The 24,635-nt window shown below is 37.8% G+C and overlaps 1 protein-coding gene across 2 annotated transcripts in view; it reads right to left on the bottom strand.

Annotated features, from left to right (window-relative positions):
- Positions 1–24,635, bottom strand: part of LOC120426261 (paired box pox-neuro protein) — a 166,901-nt gene that overhangs the window by 108,070 nt on the left and 34,196 nt on the right. The window contains exon 1 of one of the 2 annotated variants that reach the window (XM_052707942.1): positions 19,763–20,235. The exons of the other annotated variant lie outside the window; for it this stretch is intronic. The gene's annotated coding sequence lies outside the window, so the exon portion shown is untranslated. Of the gene's footprint in view, positions 1–19,762; positions 20,236–24,635 lie in introns of those variants that run through there. 2 annotated transcript variants of the gene reach the window in all.

Genomic DNA, 24,635 nt, shown 5'->3' on the forward strand with positions numbered 1-24,635 from the left:
CACAATATTCAGCTTGTGGAGCGAGGTTTTGAGAAAAAGTCCCATATTCTGGGCACCCTACTGCTCACACATCACTAACTCAATCGTGAGTGATTCAAGTCGTCTTATAATCAAAGCAAATCAAATCAATCTTCTTACCTCGTGGATTTTACCGAATGTTTTACGTTAGCTACCAGTCACGTCAAATGATAGTTTTTTTCTATCACTTATATACTACACTGGTGAGAAGTAGAGGGGGTATTAGACTATGACAAAAAAAAACAAACTAACATACTGCTTTCATTGCGAGTTTGGTAAACTGTCAAACGCAAAAAAATGAAAGTTTGTTCGCCGTAGTCTAATACCTCCTTAAGTAATCAATCCCAGGCTGGTTTTGGAATCGAATTCGCTTACAATACGCTTCGGTTTGACAATTCAGATAATGCAATTGTGATCACTACTCTTTTATTTGGAAACCTGAAATTTCTCTGAGTGGCACTCACCGATGACTTATTCACTTGTGAATGAGCTATTACACTACCGCAAACAAACAAATAAACTCGCACTTTTTCGTGTTTTACAGTTTGCCAAACTCGCAAACTTGTTTGCAGCAAACTCGCAAACAAGGCAAAATGTATGCATGCTGACGTTTGTACAAACAAACAAAGCAGGAAAACTGGCAAACTGTCAAAAAGTGCGAGTTTGTTTGTTTGTTTACCGTAGTGTAATAGCTCCTTGAGTCAAACTCGAAGTCAAAATCGACAAAGTGTGAAAGCTAAAGACTTTCTACCTTGCACCCGTCCAACTTCCTTCCAAAATCCAGTGACCTGAAGAATGTCACGATTTACGGGGCTGTTTCACCACACTTCACCTGATTGGCGCTGCACCCTTTCGAGGGGAACGGACCACGAAAAATCCCATTTGCCTAAACGGGTCCAGTTATTCAAGGAGAAGGTTATTCCAGATCTCCCAGGATAAGCTCGCGTAGCGAAACCACGGGGGGAGGAGGGGCACGTGCGTGCGTTTAACGGCGAACAAATTCCTGCGACGTTCCGTAATCGATTCCGATTTAGGCTACCAATGTTTATGGGCTTAGTTCACGCGTCAAGTGCGACATCGTCGCCGTTTACGGGAGGTCTGGAAAAGCTTGGCGGTAGGTGGGATTTGACGCTTGAAATGGCCATAACTCGCGTGAAGGTTTATGCAAGTTTATGCAAGAATTTGAGAGTTATGCATTCGTTGGATTGATTTATTTGGGGAAAGTTTTCATCGTGCAAAGAGGACGGAACCCTTTTAAGTGAAGTTTTCATGGGACCATAAATTGAAGGAATTGGTATTCGGCATAAATTATACAAATAAATGTGAATTATTCTAGAAGAAAATGAATTTGTATTGGATAGGTTGAAATGACATAGCCTCCAGCTATAACACTCAAACTTTTTGAAGCTGATGTCAGCAAACGCTTCAGTTTCATCAAGGTATGACAGATTCGGGCTTCCTGAACACACTCCAATCGATAGAATTGAATATTAGTGAATTTCCTTCCAATGAATAAAATTGTAAATTTTGAGTCTTGGAAATTCACTGAAATTCAATTCTATCGATTGGATCGTGTTCTATCATACCTTGATGAAACTGAAACGTTTACAGACAGCAACTTCAAAAATATCGTTTTTTGTAATAAACAAACGGATTATGGTGTCCGAATTTCTTTTGTAGTTCTTAAAAAAAATCAAATTATTCGCTCTACAGCTTTGCCTTGGCGTTCTCGATTGCGAGATTCCTACTCGAAACTAGGTGTCCGAAGGCTTGATTGTTGAGGCAATTGCAAACCTCTTTGTACACCTTAGCTTCCATCCACCCCGGGATTCGAACTGACGACCTTTGGATTGTTAGTCCAACTGCCTACCAGCGACTCCACCGAGGCAGGACCCAGGGAGACGACTCCTACACCTGGACTGAGCTAACGACCTAACCTTTTTTGCCTTCCTCACTGAGGTAAGGCTATAATCCTGCTCTAAAAATGAACTTTGTATAAAAATGTCGTAGACCCACCTTCATGTATACATATCGACTCAGAATCGAAAACTGAACAAATGTCTGTGTGTATGTGTGTGTGTATGTATGTATGTGACCAACAAACTAGCTCATGTTTCTCTGCATTGGCTGAACCGATTTGACCCGAACCTGTTGCATTCGACTTGGTTTAGGGGCCCATAGATCGAGTTTTATACAGATTGAAGTTTCGATAAGTAGTTCAAAAGTTATGTATAAAAATGTGTTTTCACATATATCCGGATCTCACTTAAATGTATGTAAACTATGTCCGGGTCCATCATCCGACCCATCGTTGGTTATGTTATCAAAAGATCTTTCTAACGAGTCCAAAACATTTAAGATCTGGCAACCCTGTCTCGAGTTATGACCACTTAAGTGATATTTATGTACTTTTTGAAGCCGGATCTCACTTAAATGTAAGTAAACTATGCCCGGATCCATCATCCTACCCATCGTTGGTTAGGCAATTGAAAGGCCTTTCCAAAGAGTCCAAAAAATTGAAGATCTGGCAACCCAGTTTCGAGTTATGGCCACTTAAGTGATATTGATGTACTTTTTTGAAGCCGGATCTCACTTAAAAGTATGTAAACTATGTCCGGATCAACCATCCGACCCATCGTTGGTTAGGCAACTGAAAGGCCTTTCCAAAGAGTCCAAAACATTGAAGATCTGGCAACCCTGTTTCGTGTTATGACCACTTAAGTGATATTTGTGTACTTTTTTGAAGCCGGGTCTCACTTAAATGTATGTAAACTATGCCCGGATCCATCCTCCGACCCATCGTTGGTTAGGCAATTGAAAGGCCTTTCCAAAGAGTCCAAAACATTGAAGATCTGGCAACCCTGTCTCGAGTTATGGCCACTTAAGTGATATTTAAGTACTTTTTTATTCCGGATCTAAAAATAGATTAAATTTTTGTACAATTCTATCATATCAGCCATTGTTGGCAATAAGTGAGGAAGGCTCCAACCACATAGGTGGATTAAGTTAGTTTTTTTTAGGTTAGTCCGGGGTCAACATTTACTTCCCGTCCGACGGAAGGCGTGATCAGACAAATCTCGTCTCGAAAAATGCCACCGGGACCGTCTGGGATCGAACCCAGGCCGACTGGGTGAGAGGCAATCACGCTTACCCCTACACCACGGTCCCGGTGTAGTTCTTAATAAATCAATTAAATCTTCTAAAAAATATCATAACCACAATATTAAAATCACACTCATAAACTTATTTGCCCAAACATTGTATCCGTGGAAAGATCCTGTCGCAACAAATCAGCCCAGGACACACAAACTTTCCCAACTCTGAGTCAATCTCAGCGCAGTCAGCGAGGAGCATTTAAATGTAACGGTCGATTTGCACGCTAGGTGAAATTATCGTTATTATTTAACGGCGTGGGGGAGGACACCTTCGAAGGGGAGGGTGCACACACCTCATTTTCGGCACCTTTTTTTTTGGAACGTGCACACAGGTTGCAACAAACATCCAACCCCGTGAAAAGGGGCCGGAATTTGGGTACCTTCGAAAGGAAATAAGGAAAAGCTTAGCTTGGCTTAGGTAATAAAACTGTTTTAATTCGGATAATTTCATATTTTATTCATCGTGATGATTTGAATATTTAACACATATAAGGCGAAAAGTGAGTGGAAAGTTAACTAAAAAGTTGACACTGTGTTATGACGACTTGATTTGAAATAGGGGTTGATTTGGATTGTTTGTGAGTTGGGTTTGAAGCTAAGTTGTTGAAAGGTTCAAATGGTGTCATTGCCTACTTTATTTAGGGTAGATAAGATTCACATACGCCTCAAAAGTGGTAGATTAATGTACAATCTCTTCAAGTCTGCTTCCTTCAGTAACTTGGAAATATTTATTTAAACTTTAATTTACAAAAATGTTATTTTTGCTCTATGTACGTAAAATTGAAACGTAAGTTAACAGATACTTTACAACTGCTTAATACCGATAAGGCTGCACTTAACAATTAAATGCTCCTTTATTCAAGATGAGATCACTCAAGTGCAGTAGTCATTTTGTCCAAAGTTTCATTCATGTGACCACATGCACCTAACAAACAAAAAGCCTTGATTCAGGTGCACCCAGATTTACGAGCGGGGCCCCCATTCTGTGCTACGATAAATACAGAAGCACAGCACTTGCAGTGCTACTATTTACGTAGATTCTGAACTCCAGTCCCAGCAACACTCATTAAAACGTGTTTATTAATTTATGTTTTATTTTACTATCATTAAAAGATAATTAAACCGAATAACAAGCCAACCATTTACCATTTTTCCAGTCACTGTCACTGTAAACACACACACAAACACACAGATTTTAATATCCATCGGAGAGACCCACTGGACCAGCGCTGCTTCCCTTTTGGACACAACCCTTTTTTTCGCAGCGTCGAAACAAGGCTCGGACCCAACCAGAGGAAAAGACGGCAGCGAGAGGGGGGAGGGGGACTACAGAAAATGATATAAAACGTGTCAGCGTAGATTGGAAGCATCATCAGAGCCTCGACACTCGGAAACAAAGACTCGCCATGGCCAACGAGCGACAACCGGGCAAGCTTCCAGAATCGGAAAAGAGATAAACATTTACGATTTCTTACGCATTTATATCATTTTATACACTCCGCGGGCTTGTTCATTTCGTCAATTTGATGCTCTCGGAGGAGAGCCGAGGGTGCTGCTGCTGCTGTTGATCATCCTCGGTTTGGGCTTCTGGCCCCGTGCTGATCATCCTGGGGCCTACAGCTTCTTGAAGTTCTCCTTAACACCGGGGCTACCGAGCTGGAAATTTTGCTCTGTAATACTCAGAGATTTCATTGATCAAGTTTAAATTGAATTGGTTGAAGCTTTATGCACGAGCTTCTTTTTTATTTTTTAATGGATTTGTATCAAATTTACAAAAGAAACAGCCATCCCTCAAAATTGGAACAGTTTACAGAATTGTAGAAACAGCACTTTTCTCATTAACAAAACTGAGTTCCAGAAGTGAATATTTTCATCAACATAATGACTTCAAGCTCTGATCCCAATAAAATATATACTTAATTATAATTTTGTAAATTATATGATTTAATTGTTGAATTATCAGTCAGTAATAAGTCAAAAATCAAATCAAATTATTCGCTCTACAGCATTGCCTTGGCGTTCTCGATTGCGAGATTCCTACTCGAAACTAGGTGTCCGAAGGCTTGATTGTAGAGGCAATTGCAAACCTCTTTTTACACCTAAGCTTCCATCCGCCCCGGGATTCGAACTGACGACCTTTGGATTGTTAGTCCAACTGCCTACCAGCGACTCCCCCGAGTCAGGACCCAGGGAAACGACTCCTACACCTGGATTGAGCTAACGACCTAACCCTCTAGGTTAGACCGGGGCCAACATTTACTTCCCCGTCCGACGGAAGACGTGATCCGACAAATCTCTACACCACGGTTGCCGGTAATAAGTAGGAAGTACAAAAACATCCCACAATTATGTAACAGATAACTTTAAGCATTGTTGAATTTTGATAAAATAGTTTTAAAATGCAGTATTCTTATGAAAAAGAACTTTAACTAGTAGTTTAGTGCAATAACAAACCTGAGGGCAGCGCCGTACCTAGAGGTTGGCGCAGTTGGCGACCGCCAAGGGCGCCAGCCCTTGGGGGGCGCCGAAAACGATGATTGTACAAATTTGTCATGTTATTATAAAATCCTAGAAAGGTATTCAGAACAAAAGGGGCGCCAAATTTTAAAGTAGGACTACAAAATAACTCGGTAATCTTGGTCGGAATATTACAAGTATTACTTATAACACTTGGGGCGCCAAAATCAACTATTTCAATAATTGTACCAGAATTAAATTTAAAATTCAATTCAATTCATTTATCAAAGGGGCGCTCAAGTGGCAAAAATTTCAGGGTTTTATAACAATTCTTTGAAATAGCTAGAGATTTTATATTCCAACTACAGTATAAAAAATTCAATTTAAATTTCACCATTTTTTCCAGCATCAGGAACCATCAAGCTTTTTTATGTTTTGAAGTTTTTTTTTATATAATCAGCTATTTAATTGAAATTTACACATTTCTATTGAAAATCTGAAATAAAAAGAATAAGATATTTCAAGTTTAAAGAAAATGGCATTTGAGATATTTTTATCGTTTTAAATGCAAACTTGTGCGTTGGGATTGGCCTACGTTTTCGAAATACTGAAGTGTTTAAATTGAATATTTGCTCCCTCCGTGTACGCACGAGAGCATGCAGCTAGTGCTCAGTGCTCCATCGTTTTTTCGATTTTTTTCGCCGTAATTGATTGTGGTTACCCGCGAGTTTGCTTCTCCAGCATGCCAAAGGCCGGCCGTGGCCGTGGCAGTTCGAGTGCGGCCTCGAAAAACCCGCGAAGTTCGTCTACCGGCCGTGTGCAAAAAGGTAAACAAACCAACGCCGTGTCGGCCGCCATCGCGCAGGGGAGCGTCAGCGCTGAAGGCATCGACAAAAAGTTACTACATCCCGGATATGTCCCAAGATCACCAGTGCGAACCCGTTCCGGTACTTCCGGTGCCACGACCAGTGGCACATCAACATCCGCCAACATCCCCATCAGGAACGAGTTCCAGATGCTGAGCGACGACGAAGAAAATAACAACTCTGACGGTTGCAGCACTACCGACGACGACGACGACGATGATGGTCGTGCACGGAAAAAAGTGCCGACGTCAAAAAAGAACAACTCTCCAGTGGAACGTAGACCACCTCCAATTTTTGTTTTGGACACGTTAGCGGACGATGTTGACGAGTTGCTGGAAGGTCTCGGATATTGTCTGAAAATCGGTAAGTCGACAGTGCAAGTGATCACACTGACCAAAAAGAATTTCGACCTGGTGTTTGAAGAATTGAAGCGTAGCAACTTCAACTTCTACACATTCAACCCCGAGAAGCCCCCTGTTAAGGTCGTCTTGCAGGGTTATCAAGACCGTCCGATCTCCGACCTGAAGGGTCACCTTTCGGACGCCGGAATAAAACCGCGGGAGATAAAAGTGCTCTCGCGAAAGACAACAGTCACGGGTGTGCACACACTGTACCTGTTGTACTTCGACCGCGGCACCGTCAAGCTCCAAGACCTGCGGTGGACTAAGACGTTGGACGGTTTTTGGGTAAACTGGCGGTTTTACACCAAGAACCCGACGGACGTAGCGCAATGCCACCGTTGCCAGAAATTCGGCCACGGCTCGAGGAACTGCAACCTCCGGCCCCGCTGCGTGAAGTGCGGTGAGTCACACCTCTCGGAGGCGTGCGCACTGCCACGTAAGGCGGACTTGGGGGACAAGGCAGAACAAACTAAGCTGCGCGTAAATTGTGCGAACTGTGACGGTAACCATACCTGCAATTACCGCGGATGCGTCGCGCGCAAGGTCTACCTCGAGGAGCAGGAAAAGAGGAAGAAGAAAGCGTCCCACCCTCCTCAGCGAAGTACGAGCGCAGCCGTTCCTGCAGCTGGACAGCGTACGGTTCCAGCGGAAAACTCAGCGTTCCCTCCTGGTTGGGGGCGTTCGTTCGCCAGCGTGGTCGCTGCCGGTAGCGGCAGTACGGCCCAGCAAGAAGTCACCGGGGAAGATCTCTTCACCCTGCCGGAGTTCTTCGCTCTCGCGGGGGAGATGATGACGCGGTTTCGGAGCTGCCGGAACAAGGCAGAACAATTCCTGGCCCTTGGGGAACTGATGATCAAACACATCTACAAAGGATAAATTATCTGTGATCTAGATATAAGCTTTCTCTTCCTCTATCCCCTTTCCTTTGCAATTTCTGTAAGTTTTTTTTATAGTTTTTTCTTACTCTTGCTAGTGCCTTAGTTAAAGAAATAATTGTTCCTAAATGGATTATGATGCAACACACAGCTGTAAGGAACTCCAAAACTCTGTGATGCACTTCAAAATAACTCATTGTATCTTGATTATTCACCAATAAAACCGAATTGAATTGAATTGAATTGAAAAAATTGAATATTTCTAACACAAAAAATGCTTTGACTTTTGTTAAATTTCTAGCAAAATATTTTTTTTTTCAACATAAAAATGTTGGTTTTTTAAGAGCACATAAATTGCTCTAAATATATTATATTCTGCTGCTTGTATTTAATTGCTTGTAGCAAGAGTGAAAAAGTAAAATTTGGGTGTCTTCGACAAAGTTGCATAGATTGGCATGCCCACCAACTTTTTAGTCGTAAAAGTAAAATATTATACAATTTCTTGTATAATTTTGATTTGCAGAAACACCATTATCGCGGACCCATTAGATTTTAAACCAAAGCAAAATTCCAACTCCAAAAACAGCAATATTTTTTGGTAAAACACAAAGTTCCACTTAATTTTGCTTCTAGGGTCAATAATTTGAAGAATGTTAGTAACATTTTCCTTGAAAATTTTTGTTTTGTTATGTTTTAATGGAATGGATAAAGTTGCTTATCTTTCACATACATTTTTTTTTTATTTCATGGATTCCATGTGTTGGGCTATCCAGTGTAATTTCGCCTAAATTTTCACATTTACACAAACGGTTCTAAAAGCTTTGTGTGTAGAGGGTGACTATTCTCGAGATTTTCAATTTCCCGGGAATCGAGAGTTGAATTTGGAAATTTCCCGGGAATTCCCGGGACCTGGTAGTGTTTATAACTATGCCAATAGTGCCAGTAATGTATAAAGAAAAGTTATAAATGTGTTTCTTTTCAATGAATTCAGTTACGATTTATTCATGCTTATTTAATGAAACGTTAATTAGTAGCCTCATTATTTTTGGGAACTATTATCTACTTCTTGATTTTTTTCTGAATCTGCAATACAACTTGTTGTATGAACTTGTTTTTAGATTTTTGTGAAATAACAAAATAGCTAATATATAATTTCACAGTATCGGGATTTTTATAATATAATAAATAGCGACTCAAAACAACAATTTTAATATTTTTTTTTCTTTTTTAAAACTGTAAATATGCATTGAAGAAATAGTGATCCGGAAAACCCGAATGTTCACATTTGGCGGTCTTTACAAAGATTTCCAGTTTTCCAGGCTAACTGATAAGTATGCTTTAAGGTTAATTTTGGAGTCCACATGATTTTAAGTTTTCCCAATTATAGTTATTGGAATTTTTAATAAGTTAAAATTTACACTTTCTGAATTAGAAGATAAGAGAAGCATTGGTTCATTCGAACTTGAACATCTTACATTGAACACCCAATGTTCTGAACAATTTCGAATTTTCAATTTTTTTTTATTTGTTTATATAATTTTGCTTCGACCAAATTTCCCGGGAATCGAGAGGTCCAAAAATGGTCGATTTCCCGGGAATTCCCGCTCGTCACCCTCTATTTGAGTGTAATGGTTTTTATACAAAATTTTAAGAAACTTTAGATGTCGAATTTGCCTTTGTTTGAAGCTATGAATTTTCAAAAAACAAATTTTAGGAATTTTATATCAATCAAAAAACACAGTCACAGAGAAGAGAAATATTTTTTTCAAAAATAAATTGAAAAAAAAATAGTTTCAAAAGGAATCCATCCAAAAACAAATTTGAAAAGGAGTCCATTTTCTAATCAGTTAAACTATTTTTTCAGGAATGCAGGAAAATGCTGATACAATGAAATTTTAGCTAGGTCAGATCAAATTCTGTTTAAAACGATAAAACAACACTCTGCTATTTTCAGTCAACATTAATCCTAAAGCACCTTTTCGTTACAACCTATCTGTATTGGAAAGATTTAAATCGATTGTAATGGTTTAAAAATAATAAAACATTAATTTGAATATTCTTCAAAGAATTAAATTGTGGTTGGATTATTTAGCTGTTATATTTATTCAATCAATTACCATTATATTATTAAAACTCTTTGAAGCAATCGCTGAAAATTTAAGTAAACATATCAAAATGATGAAAAATTTGGAGGGGCGCCAAATTGATGCTTCGCCAAGGGCGCCATGGACCCTAGGTACGGCTCTGCCTGAGGGTTAGTGTATTTTCACGATTTCGTGGACCGCGTGAAATTAAATAATTTCGGCGAAATCTTGTGAAATTACCAAATACACCAAATACTTTATCCATCCAGGAAATATCTTGAAAACTTGAAATATACTTTTTGATATCTTAAATTTAACTCATATATTTAAAAATGGACCTCAATTATTGAAACAGAGTTGTTAAAACATTTCAAAAGAATTTTGAATACCTTATTAAAGGAAAAAGTAATTGAACATAAAAAAACACACACTTTATATTCGGTATCTTCACATCGTCGCCATCGTGCTAACTTGTCGTACGTGCATTTTGGGCCAAATTGAGTTAAGAACGCCATTTTGTGCAGCTCACAATGCCTCACCTTTTGACCTTCACAGATCCCCAAAATTCGATTTCAATCTTGAGATATTCAACAAAAACCGAAAAAACTCCGTGCATTTTTGTCACTTTACATATGAAAGTAGTTTCAATCTTGTCGTGCTATCTTGTCACTCCATGAAAATTGATGTAGGGGAAAGTGGGGCAAGTGTAACAAGCTAAGAAAAGGCTCGTTATAACCCATTAAAAAGTTGAAAAATCTGTCGGATTTTTTTATGATCATCTTATTCCAAGTCTTTACTAAGACTTTGATAGAACAAGTTTTGAAAAAATCTGATTTTTTAATGTAAAAAAATGATTTTAAAATTTTTAATTTTCCGATCGTTTCATTCAACTAGTGGGGCAAGACGAACAACCCGTTGGGGCAAGAGGAACAATGCATGAAAAAACATGTTAATTTGCTATCAGTTGAACTGTTATCACTTAGATACATCAGATTAGAATGTATTTGAAACGGTTCTTTCATTTTTAGATTACATAATAATATTTTACTAAAAAATTTATCGTTTTTACGAAACTAAATTATTACTTAGATGGTAAATAGTAAATTTTCATAATATCACTATATTTTGTATGGACAATTTTTTTTACAGTTGTTTATCAGTTTTTAAGTATTTTTCTGTATTAATTTCCCATTAAAATATGTTGTTGCAGCAATTCGTAATTTTTTCCATACTAAAAATCCATATGGTACACTTGCCCCACCTGAACAAGATTTTTTAAAAGCTCTCAACAAAAATAATCAAAAGTTAAATCATACTTTATAATAGGTGCAAGTCATTGGTAGGGATATTACTGATTTAGGAAAAATAGCATTTTGATAAAATGAGCCTTGAAACGAACCCTAAGCCTTAATTTGTACTTTCCAAATATTATAAGAAAACAAAGGTTTTGAAAAAACTTCATTCAATCTTATGCCCCGTGGCGTTTACGTCGTTTTGGCGGCTATGTGGTAGTAGAATCAACTAATTGCATTGCTAGCATCAATTCCTCATACTGGAAACAATCAAAATTGTAAAAATTACAGCCGTACGAGCGATTGTTCCTCTTGCCCCATATGGTCGTCTTGCCCCACCTTCCCCTAAGTGCGACAAAAGGCCTTTGAAGGGAAAGCCAGGAAAGTCAGGATGCGTTTGTCGCACGTACAAGCTAGACTACCGTAAACATTTGTAATTATAACTCGGGACTCCAGCAACCAACTTCAACCAAACTTCGAGACAATGCACAGAATGGTCAGCCAAACAAAACGTGTTTGTTATTGTTTACATTGCGTGCGCTCGTTTTTGTATATTCAAGGTCAAACATTAAAACGCGTTTTTCTCGGAACGTCAAAATGGCGGGTGCGACAAGATAGCACGACGACGTCGACATGTTAAAAATGTTGAAAGTAAGATTGCACTTAGACTAATGCAAATTTAATTAATGGTTTTGTTTCTTTGTTTTTTAACTACCATTTCATTTTCACGGTTGAAGTCCAAAAGAAAATTAAAGATTCAAACTTGGTTAATTCATGATCGAATTAAAGCTTAAAAAAGCCCTTTTCAGAAGTATAGAAGTTTTTTTCTTAGTACCCTGAAATTTCCACGATTGGATTTGAGTTCCCGTGCAAAATCACTTAGCATGGATGATCTATTTATAATTAAGTATACAAAATTTTTTCCAGTAGTTTAACCTAAAATTTTATAAGCGTATTCCAAGCTCCGTGAAATTTCATTAAAATTTTGTGTTTTCGGATTGTGGTCCCCATGAAAATTGAATTTTTTAGCGTGAAAAATCACTATGCCTAGACTTTTTTAATTAAATATTTAACATTTCCTCTTAGAACTTTGTATGGAGAAACTAATGATGCAAAATGGCTTTTTTTAAAAGTTTCATCAAAACTAAAATAACAAAATGAAAAATCTCGAAAAAAGGTCAAATTCAAAATCCAAAATCCTTTTTTTTGTATGGACCGTGGTTAACCGCCAAACATAACAAAAATCGACCGCGAACAGAAAAAAATCCTGAATTAGACTGTCCACCTTGGTAGTTCCCGTGTTAAAGGTTTCGAAAATCCCGCACTAGGGGAGGACAACTCTGCGCGTTCAATTCCAACTCTTTTAATTGTTTTTTCGTCTCCTGGTTTTGACGTTGTCGCCGTCGTCGTCGTTGTCTTCTTCGCTCGGCAAGACAGAGTCAACAAAACGCTCTTTCAGGTTTATTTTCATTCATAAAATTAATGTTTGCTGCCGCGTGATGTTGTTGACGATCGTCCGTCAAGCAAAGCTCACGAAAAAAGGAGGGACGAGCCGCGACTTGATTTTGGGAGCCCGATTTGGGACGACCGGGATGTTCCTCAGTAGCAGCAGCAGCAGCAGTAGTAGTGACCATTTTTACGGCCTTCTCGTGGAGTTGAATGAAATTTCATATTTCCGCTAGATTCGGAGAAAAATCAGGAGAGATACCCAGGTGAAGTCACGACGCGAGTTAGGTACAGAGATCCGCACCGTTGATGACCGTTGATCCGACCTGCTGGAAAAAAGGGTTTCGGTAGCTTATGCGTCCGATTTCATTCAGCCGTCTAATTTATTTTAATTTCCTCCCTCGGACGAGAAAGAGAGTGTTACAAATTATGGCAACCGTTGGGATACTGTAAAGTTTAAGTACACCTACCAACTGCGAGATGCGAGAGTTTGCAGCACAAACAAAAACAAGTAGTTGGTAATGTTCCCTGTTTTTTCAGCGTTGTTTCTATTACCCTAGTTCAAACACGAAACACGGGAAAATCGGGGGCAAAAACGTTCACTAATTAACGCCGAATCCGCACAATTCTCAGCGCCAAGCCTGGGCCCGAGTGTTGGGCTTAATTTCAAACGGATCTGCAATTTCTCACAATTTTCAAGATCGTTTAGTGGCGATAAAATGTTCACAAGCCTTAGGCTAATAAAATTGCGAATTAAATTAGCATACCACGGAGATGTGGCGGCTGGTTGTGGTGCGGGGTTAGACATTTTGCGCGAATCGCTTGAACTTCACGTGGCGCGGTATGTGTCCGTAATGCTGCTTGAAAAGGAGTATCTTTGTTAGTTTAACTAATTCAAGATCACAATAAGAATTATTATTGTTTTTTTTAAATACACTTGATTATATAAAGAAAAACATGTTTCAGGTCCAACTCTCTACATTCACTTTTAACAATTATGCAGTATTCTCCGATCTGTGGCCCCAAAATTCAAAACATTCAAAAAGTCTTAAGTGTCCAATTTGATTTAAAATACAATAAATACAATGGGCTTTAACTAGTTTATAGTCAATGCAAAAAAAAAAATGAAAAACAATATTTTCAAGAATCCAGCCATTGCAAATATTTTTCAAAGTTTTGCAAAAATAAAACTCATCAATACATAGATATTATGGAAACGAGTGATTACAAAACAACTGGACAGGTGTATAATGCATTGTAAAACACTTTTTTCATCCGAATGTTCTATCCATGGATCGTAATTTTGATATGTATACTTTTTTTTATTTTTTTACCATATCAATACTGTTAGAACATTTTGGATAAGTTTTGCGGTATAGAATGACAGTAGAATGACAAATTAAACTAACAATATAAAACTATAACTCAACCATTACTCACTTCCACGAAAGGATGCAACTTCATAAAATTATCTTTTCTCGCTAAAAATTGGTCGAAAACACCGAAGCTAATACGCGTTACTTGCCGCTTGACCGTTGGCCAAACACGATTCGCCACCGCACGCCAGACGGCCAAGTTTTGCCGGCGGTGTTAATCTCCGTTTTCCGCACACCGGAGAGTTCTAAAAGTTGAGAAAACAATTTTCCTCTGTGTTTGTAGTTGGCCACATGCAAATGCACCGACCGACGCGAGTACGTGCGCAGCCAAAAATCGGCGAAAAACCACCCGAAACCACACCAACAAAAAAAAGGTTAAAAAGTATTATGTCTGGATTAGCATAATACAAGGGTAGTTTACACCGTACGTACATAATTATGCAAATTGATCCGTGGCGGCGGCGACGGTGAGGTAGACTCGTGGTCAGTGAGCGAAACCAGATGAAGAACGGGGCGAAGGTAGGATTAAGTGTTGCTGATTGAATTGGTTTATTTTGTTTTAGTTTTAAGAATATTTAGCGAGGTTTGTTTTTTGAACAGCATTTGAAATAATCTTTTTCTTTTACAATTATGTTTTTCAAGGCCGTTTGATTCTTCACATACTTACTTATCGTATCAAGAGTTACTAGAGTTGAATTGGAAGTCTGAATTCGTTTTTTCAGAGCTGTCAGCATAATCGAAAAATTAAATTAAATCCCGTAATGTAAGGGGTATCAATAAGGAGTTTTTAAAGCAATATGTTAGAAATGATAATTTTGGAAAAAAAACTTACTGAAATCTAATAGAATAATGTGTAAATTTGTAATTAGTCCCAATACATTGCAATATGTATTGAAATGATCTATAAATATTAAGAAACCATCAACAAATAACAAAACAATTATTATGTTTTCATACTAATTTTCAAAAATAATTTCTCAAGCCCCTGCTTTGTTACAAATGAGATTTTTCGATATTAAAGATACAATTGGAACGTGTAAAGACAGTTTCCATAAACAATTCCGTGAATAAATTATGAATTAATAAGGAACAAAACTTGATAACTTATTCTCAAGCAATTTAACTAAATTCTAATTTCCACAAGTAACATTTCAAACTGCCATAGCTCCAAATAATCACTGTTTTCGAGAAATTTGATACAGATTCGAATTCAGTGGCAAAAATTTGATACCAACCATATCATGTATGTCAGGAAAATGAAAAAAATGGAATATCTCTGCCCTGGAATAGGGCTATGACTTTAGGCTTTCAAATCTTAAATCTTGAATTTCAAATGTTCGAAATATTTTTCATGAAAATATCATGAATTTTTCATTTTTTAAAATTGGAAATTGGATTATTAGTTACTTATATATTGGCACTATAAAAAGGGGTCTGTTTGGTGAGAATTAAAAAAACTTCAATTTTTCTGTTTCTTTTGGAAATATCGGCAACTAGAGGTTCAATCTTTAAGACAAATTTATAGGAAATATTCCAAACTTGCTGAAAAATTATTTGACTCATGGGCACTATATGTAAAACGTTACTTAATCCACCTCTAGGTGGTTGGTGCCTTTCTCACATTCATAAGTCAATAGATTCAGTAAAAATAGCAACATTCCCCCTTAACATGTTTAACAAATCAATTTTATTACTGATTTCTTTTGATAGGGTTCGCAGACCTTCGGCAAGGTCTGATAAAAAACCTATCTAACGAAAGTTCACATGGAAGATTCAGACAATATTTCTATCACAATATCTGAGATACGGCCTCCAAAAAGTGTATAAATAACACTTAAGTGCTAATAACTTTTGATAGGGTTGTCAGATCTTCGATTTTTCAGACTCATTTGAAAGGTCATTCAATTATCTAAATAAGGACGGGTCGCATAAGGGACCCGGACATAATTTTCATTGAAATATCTGAGAAACGGCTTCCAAAAAGTGTATAAATAACACTTAAGTGCTAATAACTTTTGATTGGATTTTCAGATCTTCTATGTTTTGGGATCATCAGAAAGGTCTTTTTAACGGTACACATCAACCAGAGCTTTTGCACCCAGATGTTTGTTGCAGAAATTTTAGTATCTTCAAAACTACGGGTACTATCGAATTATATTTTTATTCATTCCCTAAAGTACTGTCCAGATTTTTGTTGCAGAAATTTTAGTATCTTCAAAACTACGAGTACTATCGAATGATTTTTTTTATTCATTCCCTAAAGTAGGGGAACAACATCTAATTCCAGCGTGCCTCTAATGTTTGCAGGTCAGAACTTTGACATTGAATTAAAGCTAATTAAAAGCGTTTTCGACTGAACTCGAGTGATAAATAGTTCAATAAGAAGTGAGCAAGCAAGATTCTATCAAAAGTTTTGCAAAATTAGTTGTTTACATACACAAAATTCTTTTTTTAGCATAACTTTTGCGGTACTTAACTAAACTTACTGATTTTTAATAGAGACCTTTGGGACCCCAAGACGGATCGAATGAGACTAATACGGTAAAAATCCGTTCATCCAGCCCGGAGATAATCGAGTGACAATTTTTTGTCCACCCTACCTACACACATCCACACAGACATTTGCTCAGAACATGATTCTGAGTCGATATGTATATGTGAAGGTGGGTCTACGAGGTCAAATTAAAAAGTTTATTTTTTGAGTGATTTCATAGCCTTTCCTCAGTAAGGTGAGGAAGGCCAAAAATAATAACTGTCATTTTTGTTAAAATAAAACTTGAAAGGGATTTTTTCGAAATAGGCGCACTTTATCAAAATTTCTTAAAAGAACTTTATGTTAACTTATGTTAACAAAACTTTCAATAAAAGTTCTATAATTTCCCTATTTTTAAGAATCCCAGCTTGAAGACAACATTTCGTACTTCTCTATGGCTCAAAAGTTGCGGGTTTTGTCCCTTGAAACCTTAAAAATTTCAAAAATGAAATAATATTTTTCCTTTTTTTCATTTAAATCATTTAAGAATTACTTATGCAACGTTTCTAACGTAAGCTGGACTACCTTTCTACAGATGATTAATTCAAAGTTGCGAACAGAGTTTGCGGGTGCTTAAAGAATCGAGTAAATCTTCTTAGTAAAAAAGCTAAAAATAACCTTCGAAATAGAAAAAAATAATATGGATTTAGAGAAATTCATAGCATAGCATAGCATTGGTGTCTACCCGTAGCTGCTACTTCGTTATTGACCAGGACCCTTAAACATTGCTCCGTGGACCATAGATGAAAAGTAGTAACCAATCATCACCCCTTCGCAATTTTCAAGGGTCCCTATCGTGCTGATCAATACCGACGCCGGCCACAACCAGTGGTAAGACACGGGGAAGTGGATGGGAATGTTAGTCCAATACTTGAGTGATGGGACCGCTAAATCGGCTGCGTCTCCGACAAAGTATCACATGAGTTTTGAGGGGTTAGTAAGATGGGTATGAGGTCAGGATTCACTGTGGTAGGTGATGCGACCATGAGCAATTTGTTTATCGGTTGAAATTTTAAAAATCTTAGGCAGCCGGCTGCGGAAAGATAGCTATCTAGAGATTTTAATATAGTATTAATTCGACCGCGATTCTCCAGAAATTCTTCGTCGGCGTGCCTTCCGATCAACGGGGATGTAGGAAGGGCTTCATTCATTAAAATGATTTTATATCATAAGCCTTAAAACATGTTCGTTGACGTACCTTCCGATCCTCGATGATATGGAAAGGACTTAATCCAGCAATACGACTTGCTTGTCTAAAAAAAAAGAATTCGAGCGAAATAGACGGAAAATAACAGGAAAAAATAGGACTGCGCGTCCCCACAAGCACCGCACTACTGATGCCATTATTTAATTATAATAATATGGATTTAGAGAAATTCATGGAAAAAGTAAATTATAAAAATCGTCATATTTTTATTTCCATGTGCCTTTTCCTGAAACAATCCAAATAAATCTCATTTGTACCTACAACTTATCCCAAGACGCTAAATCGATCAGAAAATTCCTTTAAAAGATACAGGTTCGTCGAATACCGTCAGTGGGGGTGACTATGGGTCAAAAAACGAAACACCTCTCGAAATTTCTTAGTAACAAAAACAATTTAAATAACATCGAAAATCTTTTAACGTAGATTTGTTCTTAGATAGTTTACTAACATTTTCCCAAAATATGGTCGATTTTGATGAACACTACCTTAAATGCCAATTGTTTGAAAATTGACCCAATCTCACCCCTTAGAGGGGGTGACATTGGGTCAAATGAAACTAAAATGATGCTGAAATACAAAGATATGGTAAAAACAAGTCATCCAACAGCGTTTCTTGTTCGAGGGAATCGTATTGACACGCTACAATGTTTGAAGTGGAGATTTTCAAACACTTGGGTAGTTTTCGAGCAATTCTAACAAAAATATTAGAAAAATGATTTTTCGAGAGGTCATTTTTGGCCAAAAACGTACCCCAACTTTAGACATCTGCCAAAATAACAGGATATGTTCTAGGAACGATTTTTTTTCAGCGAAGTCATCTTAAGATGTCCCCTACACAACCCTTTTAACAGAATTCAGTTTCATTGAAAAGAATCTGAGAAATGGTAAAATCCGTAAAAAATCACTTTGACCCAATCTCACCCCCCAGACCCAATGTCACCCCCACTGACGGTATCGACGAACCATTTTTGTATGGCCAATGGTCAAAATTGTATGGTACCTTGTATGGATGAACCAATGACACAAATTGGCTTTATTGGTAAAAATGAAGGAGCTCACAAAATATTGGAATAAAAAAAACAAATAAGATTAATTTTTGGAATTCCGAAAAAATCGCACAAATAAAAAATACACATTTTGAACAAAACAAATTATTTGTCCATCATTCGATTATCCGAAGTTCCTAAAAACCTTCAGATGAACAAACTTCGGACAATCGAAATTTCGGTTGAACTTTTTTTCTCTTAGAGTGTAAAATAAAACAAGAAAAAAAAACCATACAATTTTAAAAATTTCTTTTAATGAGCCAGTTTTATTGATTTTTCTTATGCCGGGAAATTCGGATTGAAGAATGGGATTATGATTATGTTATTAATCATATTTTTAACGATGTGTCTTGATGAAGTGCTAAAAAACTGATTGAAAGATTTTCAATGTTAAACATAATTTAAAGGCATACAAAAATCGTATCGCAGCACTGTCTCACGAAAAAAAACCAAGCACATAATTTATTATTTGAGACCAAATTTTATGACAACTGACATACAATACGAAATATACAATGTTTCAAAATCTTAAAAAAAAATAATATACATATTTTTAGAGCAAAACAAATATCCAAAGGACTTTAAAACATTTGTTTGAAACATTTCATACAAATAAATATATATTTTCTCGATTCCTATAAAATACTGGTAAATTAATGTTAGGAGAAAATTTTAATGTCATGGAAAAATAGTATTTCGTTTTTTTTTTCCTTTTTTCAACTTGACCGAGCAACGTAGCCCAATGGTAACGCTTCCGCCTCGTAAGCGATAGATCGGGGTTCAAATCCCAGATCATAGGAAGTTTTGTTCCAGTGTTCAAAAAAATGACATTAATTAAAACATATTCAAGTCAAGAAATAAAACTTGTCACTTTTGGGTTAGTATACCTTATAAAATTCTGAAGAACAGAGACTTAATGAAATATAAAAAAAACAAATATGCCAAAACTTATAAACTAAAACCTGCTTTTCCTTCTTTGTTTTGTTTTTGACTCAAAGTAACGTACCTCCTGTCCACGATCAATCTATAAGTTTGTTATCACTTCCAAATCACTAAATTTGTTCCGTTGCACAATCAAACTAGTTCAGGTAGTTTCTCACAATGTATATATCAGCTGTTTTTATCCTTCAAACCCTCTTCAGCTTAACCTTAATCCTCATGATAATGAAGTCTGGAACAATTTGCACAACTCGGTTCACTATCACTTTTATCTTCCTTCACTCGAGTGAATCTTTTATAACCGTCACAGAATGAACCTCAACTCGTCAAACACACTTCCGAATTCCGAAATTCCGGTGTGGCACACTGCCTGTCCGCGCGCGCGTCCGTATCAATCCACAGTGTGACGACCCAAGTCCCGGTAGCGGAACCTCACGTCGTGGCGCTTCAGCACAACAACAACAAATCGCGCGCGTGACGCAAAGAGAGCACACGAGCAAAAGGAACCCAAAACGCTCCGTCTCACAATCTCGACTGAAGGCAAGGCCGGCTGCGAGCGAAGAAGAGGCACCAAACGTGGAACGTTCGTCGTCGTCGTGGTTGGACTCAACAGCAGAAAAAAGAGCGTGCCTGGTAGGCTAGGACTAAGCGTAAACGAGTGAGAGAGCACGAGAAAAGTGGGATGAGAAAACGAGACAACTCGATGGGCTTGGGAGCATGACAGGACAAGCAGCAGCAGTGTGTGGAAGAGGGCGCAACGTGTGACGGCTTTCTGCATGCTATAGGGCATCTCACCCTACCGTTGGAGAAAGGGGTTGGTGTTAATGGCACCAACCATGGAATGGAACGGCATCGCATGGCGTGGCAGATCGGACTAGAAAAGGGTGGTAGAGAGAAGACGAGCCCAATATGCGTGATGCTTCTTTTCTGCTTGCTTCGCGGTATGTGCTGCGCTTCATGGGAGTTTTTCAATTTGTTTGTGTTCACCCTTTTTTGGCTATCAACGTCGTCGTTTTGCTCCATTTTTCTGTGAGTCTCCTCACTTGGTTGTCTATCGGTTGTAAGGAAAGGGGGTGGTCAACTGGAGATTTTTAAATGGTTATGTAGGACTGTTGTCATTAAAAATCATGTTTTGAATGAATCGTAATTGCTACAGCAATCGAAAATCTTTGATTAGATTATTTTGTTGCTCGAATTGTGTTTGCCATTTTTTTATTGAAAACAAGAAATAACGACTTTTCACAGGTTTATTTTTTAATGACATAATGTGTTTTATTTATAAGTCCAATTAAAAAATTGGACTAATAAAAACTTACTTAATCCACCTATGTGGTTGGTGCCTTCCCAACAATGGGTGATATGATGGGTTTGAACAAAAATTTCTTCTATTGTTTAAGATCCGGTATAAAAAATCACTTAAGTGATCACAAATATCACTTAAGTGATCATAACTTATGGCAAAGTTCCAGATCTTCCATGTTGTCAACGATGGGTCGGATGATGGATCCGGATATAGTTTACATACATTTAACGCCGGGAAACGTGGTGTAGGGGTAAGCGTGGTTGCCTCTCACCCAGTCGGCTTGGGTTCGATCCCAGACGGTCCAGACAGACGGTGTTCAGAATATTACCCTACATGCACGGAGAAAAAAGAGTTCCCAAAATCGAGAATACCCGTCCATGAAATTGGGAACCACGAACAAAGTGTTCAAATTTCATGGTACGTTTTTGAAAATCGTACCATGGCATTTGAACACTTTGTTCATGGTTCCCAATTTCATGAACGGGTGTTCACTATTTTTTTCCTTTTTTCCGTACTTTTTGGTATCAATTATCCCATTCCTTGTAAAGTTATGGAAATCGTCATTAATCAATGATTACACATACTGATTCATTTTGGTGCACAAATTCGTAAAACGGCTTCACCTTAAACAAAAAAAAATCCAAAAAAAATCAATTATATTGAAACTACAACATAAGGGCGAAGTGTTTTAAATATTTTTGTATTTCGTAATTTAAATATTGCTGTATCTCGAAGCCGTTGCATCGTATCAAAATGTTGTCAAAGACAAACTTGTAGGAAATTTGACGCGACTTGTATGAGATTTTTTGATTTTTAAGTTCAAAAGTCAAATTTGAAGGTGAGCCCACGATTTTTTTAAGTTCAAAGCCTAAGATGTTACAAAAAGACTCACAAAAAATGCAGGATGGAGCAACTCACCTAAAAAAATACAAAAACCATTTACTGAAACTGATTTTTTAAAGTGCTCTAAACGTCAAAATTATGAAAAACCGAATACGGGAATCAATTCCCCAGACCATTTTACACAAAAGTCTCCTTGTCAAGTTACAGCGATTTTAAAAATAAAAATGATGAAAAAATAGTTTTTTGGTTGTTTTTAACAATTTCTATATCACAGACTTGATTTTTCAGTTATGAGCAATGTAATTAACTTATATCTGTAAGCCCATCATTCCAGTTGAATTTTTTTTCGATAGTCTATTCTATTCAAAAAATCAAAAAATCAAACCATCCACATTAACGACCCCCGGGTCTTTCGTGGTCTCTATTGCAAGTTTCTGCTCGAACCTAGGAGTCCGAAGGCTTGAATGGGGAGAGCACCCAAACCTCTTTCTACTCCAAGGAACCTTCCACTCCAGTGTTTGAACTGACGACCTTTGGATTGCGAGTCCAACCGCCGCCAGCGATTCCACCGGAGTAGGCTTGGTTTGGTGTGTTGTTTGTACTTATGGCATGGAGACGACTCCTACACCTGGAATGACTTAACGGCCTAACAACAACCAAGGCCGGGACCGACATTTTACTTCCTCATCCGAGGGAAGACTTCTAACAAGTCTTCATAACATAAAACTTTTCCGATGATACAAAATCGATCAGGAAATTCCTTTTCATCTCAACTTCGTCAAGATGAAAAGAAATTTAACTGTAATACCTAGAGGGTCAATATTCAGCTAATGTTCCGAAGTGACACATAAATTTAGGTAAGCTATTCACACAATTATAAATATGCTTTAGAAGAGCTGTGTTCTCGTATGTGAAAATCATTAAGGGGTTACATACATGTAGAAAATCACAAAATTTCATGTTACAGAAAATTTATTCAATCCACTAAAAAGATGATTTTCAATCACTCCTGAAAGTTTTATGAAGATATTACATGATTAAACTGAATAAGAGACGATTTAAGATCAAAATTTTGCCATGCGCAAAGCGGACTGTCAAACTTTGTGAGCGTTTTTCTCAAAACACCGAGTTGATTTACCGGTGCCACGATATCTCGAGATGGGATGAACCAAATTGGCTGAAATTTGAGGTGAAGACTCTCAAGACATATCCTGTGTGCATGACGAAGCCCGATTTTTAAATTTTGCTTTTTTAAAAAATACAAAAATCAAATACTGACGATTTTTTATATGAAAAACATAAAAGTATTTTTATCTTTTTTTTTAATAAACTTTTCGAAAATCGGCCTTCATCATGCACACGGGAATATTTTGACTAGTCTTCACCAAAATTTTGAGCCGATTTGGTCAGAGCAGTGTTGAGATATCGTGGCACCCGTTTTTTTAAACTGCTATAACTTCAAATAGCTATAACTCGGCAACGGTACAACCAAATGGCTTCAAATTTGTTTTGTTAGTATATGAAAATTTATTTTTTAATTCCCTGAAAACATATTAAAAAAAAAGTTCAAATTTGTGCTCAATCAACCTCTGACATTTTTGCCGATTTACATGTATGTAACCCATTAAACGACGAAGTTGACTCCTTAGCGGTCATAGTGGCCGACCGCTAAAAAGTCAAATTCGTCGTTCAATGATTATCGCATACGAGAACACAGCTCTGTGTCTTCCTTTTAACTACAAGGACTTAGCCACCCTGGGCTTTTAAATGTTTGAATACGTCACGGAGCGAAGGCTCCGGGTACTCATATTTACAATTAGAGCACCCGCCGCGAGATTCGAACCGGCGACCTCTTGATTGTGAGTCAAGTGCGCGGTCCGATTGACCAACATGGGCAGGATAATCATTGAGATTTATGTATTTCTCAATTAAACAACTAAAAGCTTGGATCTTTGATGTATATCATAACAAATAAAATGTTCACTCTCTAGAAATAAAACAAGTACCAATTTATCTAAGTCTTTTATTTTCTATATAATGTTTTCCCTCATCTCACACAAATGGAAACCCTCTACTGGCACTTATTAACTCACTCCCTTTGAAAATGTTTCCATCCCTTTCACGAACCTGGAACCACGTGCCCCACAAAATGGCTTATCGGGTACGCTTTTCCACAGTGTCATGCCATGCCATCGCAAATGAAGCTATTATATATGTCTTCCTTCCTTCTTCCCTCGAACCCCCCTTCCCCCAGGTTTGCTTTCAATTTTCCCTCCCCTAAAGGCACTCGGGAAAATGTCTTATCTCTTCCCAACATCCGAACAATCAATTTTCTAAGGCACACCACCACCAGTGCCAAACCATTTCCCCTTCTGTCGTCCCCGTTTTGGCGGGCTTAACCTCAAAAGCCCCCTTTCCTAATTAATTTAACGACCGCCACCAGACAATGACACAAAACTGCCCTCGCCAAACCCTTCCAACCCGCGGGGACCGGGACTTTCGGAAGGGATGTGCGGTTTCAGCTCTTAAGCTCTGATCCGACGACGTCGACGGCCATCACTCACATCGCAACTTCTGGGCCCATCAACCCAAGCGGGAAAGAAAGATGCCATGTTCAAGATAGGTGAAATTTTCTTCCCCGTTGGCCGGTCGGTTGGGCTTTGCTGACGATTGACGGTAGGCCTGCGGTCGGTGTGTCATCTGAAGTGGACAGTGATACCGGTAGTAAATTGATGATTTTTTTTAATAGTTTCTTACAATATTTATGTTCAAGTAGCAGATATATTTTGTTTTT

Source organism: Culex pipiens, chromosome 2 (assembly GCF_016801865.2).
Source record: "Culex pipiens pallens isolate TS chromosome 2, TS_CPP_V2, whole genome shotgun sequence".
Classification (NCBI taxonomy): Eukaryota; Metazoa; Arthropoda; class Insecta; order Diptera; family Culicidae; genus Culex; species Culex pipiens.